The sequence below is a fragment of the Corvus brachyrhynchos genome, unplaced genomic scaffold (genome assembly GCF_000691975.1).
Source record: "Corvus brachyrhynchos isolate BGI_N302 unplaced genomic scaffold, ASM69197v1 scaffold245, whole genome shotgun sequence".
Lineage (NCBI taxonomy): Eukaryota > Metazoa > Chordata > Aves > Passeriformes > Corvidae > Corvus > Corvus brachyrhynchos.
The window spans coordinates 1,816,188-1,819,973 of NW_008238988.1; positions in this window are offsets into that span (position 1 = coordinate 1,816,188).

The window sequence follows — 3,786 nt, forward strand, 5'->3', positions numbered from 1 at the left end:
GTGGAGTGTTCAACTTGTACTTGTGAGCAAAAGCACCTGCGCTGAGATAGGCAGATGCTGACACAGCTGTAATTTAATGAGAAGTTTGGACAGGGAGAGATGGAAGCAATGAGGACTCTTACTCCACATGGAAAGGGGAAGACCTCTGTTCCTAGAGATGCTCCCAGAGATAGTCCTAGAGATGAAGATGAGGAAGACCCTTTGCTCCCAGGGAAGGAGAAGGGCCTCTATTCTTAGAGATGAAATGGTCCCAGAGGTGGGTGAAGAGAACTTTTGTTTCAGAGCAGCTCAACCTTAAAATTGTACCCCAGTAATTCGAGAGTGGACCCTCGAAAGCTGTTGTGGGAAAAGCTGCAAGTTGGGGGAAGGGACTCACATGTGAGCAGAGAACCAACCCAGGCGGCTGTCTCATTGTGATAATGTTTTCATAGCACGGGCAAGAGAGACTCCTCTTTCCAAATGGACTGAACAAGGTTATTATGGAAGTGGTAAACAGACTGAACATCTCAAGGGTTGTCTTTTTACATTGTCAGTGGGAGAGGGAGAAAGGTGGGGGAAGGAGAAGAGTTCTGAAGGTGTGGTATGATTTTATTTTTTTCTTTTTCCTTCTTTTAGGTCTGTTAATAAACTTCTTCATATTCTTTCAAGTTTGGTGCCTGCTTTGCTTTTCTCCTAATTCTTATCCCACAGAAGGTAAATAGTAATGATTATTTTGGACCAAACCACTACAAGCACTCTTTGAGAAGAGGATGCTGATGAAGAGAGCTCCATAAGCAATGACAAAAGTGTGTATTTACCAATAGTTTATGATTTATATAGGATGAGAATCCTCTTGTCTGAGGATCTTCAAAAACATGAAGCTGAGACACATTCAGAGCTTTCCAGTTACAGAAAACAAGAGGACTCATAGCATTTGAAATGGATTGGTTTTTTAACAAGAACATTTGTAAATCCAGAATATATAGATAAGGCAGACTATAGGAACTCAGAAACCTCCTTAACTTCAGTTGACTTTAGCTTTCTTTCCAGAATTATCCAGGCTAGTTTTCTTCCTCCTTGTCTTCTACATCTTTTCTCTCTTCCAGACTCTTCAGAAATATTTTGAGAGCCCAACACACAGTCTATGCAACACACAGCACCATGAACCCTCTTCTCGATTCACCCATAGGTGTTACTGGAAGGAAAAAAATATAACCTCCTCATTAGCACATGAGTTATTCCTGGAAGGCTCAAAGACTTTCCCATCAAGCTCAGACTGTTCTGGTTTAAAAGGTTTCAGCAATATTCTTCTGCCAGATTTTGTCCATCCCAGTCATAACTCATTACATGAAACTGCAAATCTACTTTAATCACTGTTCCTTCCCCTCATCTCCTCCTCTTAAGAGGTTTCAGAATAATCATAAATTTGCTTTATTCTTGCTTAAAGCCTTAGAGCTGTTCTCTACCTTCCTGCCATCAGCAATCCAGGTAAGCACAATCAGCCTTCAGGAAGCCATCTAAGATGGGCACAACTCTCCTGGCTCATCTTGGAGGATGCACAGAACAGAGCAGGCAAGTTACCTTCACAGGACAGGAATTGTCCTTGCTGTACAGCCTACAGATCATTGGCATGTTGACCTGAACAGATGCCAAGCACTTGCTTTTGGCTTCACCATTAAAAAATATCACCTCATTTACCAAGGAGACGCCTCTCAGGCCCTGTGGTATGGAGCAGAGCTGGCTGAAACCTTCCTCCTTCAAATAAAGATCAGTCCTGCAACAGGGTGCACACAGGCCATAGGTCTGTTGAGAGTCCCGTAATGGAACTTGAAAAACAACTATTGTACAAGAGGAAATAGTTGGTTTGCTCTGGGAATATCCTGCAGCTGTGAATACAGCAGCAGTCCTGACAGCCTGGGGAAGTGTTGTCATTGCTGCCCATCTCAGTGCTATGGAAGAGTTCCCTGCCAAAACACACTCTGGTTGGTGTGCTTGATGTGAAAGGACACCCAAGGACACAGCTGCTTGTGACTGTCGCTGCCCTACACTGGAGAGGTGTCAGCCTCCAAATCAGGCTGGAAATTTCAGAAGATGAGATTATTTTGAGACTTACTATATGTCTGGACTGTCCTAGAAGAAAGACAGCCTTCTCCCTTCACCCCCATGTGTACTGGTGGACTTCCACATGAAGGTCTCATTCCATCTCTGGATTCCCTGTGTTCGGGAAAATTCAGCATTTCCGCAGCTGGAGCTGGGCTGGAGCTCAGTTGGCTCCAGCCAAACCTGGTTGTCAGAAACGACATAAAGAAGAGCTCTGGCCAGTGCCACTGTGCTTGAAAACACACACACAGAGCCAAATTCTGGCACTCACACAAGTCTGAAATTTAGAAGACTGGCAAACCTGGACTTGAAAACAATCATGGCTAATTAAAAATGAAGACACACTCCTGAGCCAAGTACTGAGGTGGGGAGACATTTCTGTTGGGTGTCTTATCCCTTCCTGCACCCAAAATGATTCCTCATTATCGGTTGTAAAAGAAAAATAAATACCATCCCTTTTCTCTCAGTTTACCATTAATTCTTCAATTTGTTTACAAGGCAGCAAGTGAAAGACTCTTTCTACAAGGAGCTAAAATGCTTACAGATCACTGTGAGTTCAAAGGATGTGTCGTGGAAATACATTGGGGAAAATTACTATTTCTCATCGGTGGGATAATTGCAGGCAATCCATCTGAAGGTTAGAACACAATACTTGGAAGAAGTTATTGCTTCTACATTTCTTTATAGTCTGACATGAAAGATCTGAAACTTCTTCTGCATGTGACTCAAATAGGAATAAAGCTCATAACAAAACATAATAGAGGAAAATGAAAAATTCCTGCCTGATATAGAGGCATCTGTGCTGTGGTTAAATTATATTTCGATTTTCAGCTCATTTGTTTATTCCTCCAGACAGCTACTGACCGTGTTCTAGAGGATCTTAACTTTGTTGAGGACCCCTCGACTTTGCTGACCTTTGATTGTGCATCAGGGAGACTTTAAATAAATCAGCCACTGCTATTGGGCAGTAATGAAAAAACAGAAGATGCAAGCAGCATCTACAAATTGCTGAGGATACACACAGAGCTGTATTCCCTACCCATGGGACAGATACTTCCTCTACAAAGTCAAAGCTACCCAGGGCTCCTGGGCTGCTTAAACCAGGCTTACCAGAAGCTCTCACAACTTTCTCTGTGTGGGAGCTCCTGTGGTGACTGAACCAGCAGAAACATGAGCAGATTGTTGTTTTGCCAGACTCGTCATAACGAAGGACCACAAACTGAACTTACCTGGGAAGAAGATTAAGACAGTTTTTCCTTCTCACACCAAGAGTTCACCTCATACAGTTCAGGCTTTAAAAGGCCCTCTCTGGAACCCACTAAAAATATCTAAAATCCACTAAAAATCAGGCACTCGTCTCGGCTTTCCATCCTTCCTACTTCAACCATGTGTAAGAGACCTCCTCACCTTCAAGCCCAGAGTGGTTTCTTTGTTCAGACCTGGTCTCTGAGCACAGGAGTCCTCTGGAGTTCAAGGTGCCTAGGAATCAGAATGCCAGGCCATGAAGAAAGGCCCAGGAGAGCTCTTTTTCACTGTCCCATGTCATACCAAAGCCAGGGTGGCAAAGAACAGTCAGTCACCTCAGAAATGCTGACCAAGGTTTTGGAGATCTCAAGAAATGCATGTCCAACACAACTGTGTTGGAAGAGATTTAAGCAATCTGACATCCTCCCCCAGTCTTCACTCCTCAGCATTTATTGCTCATAG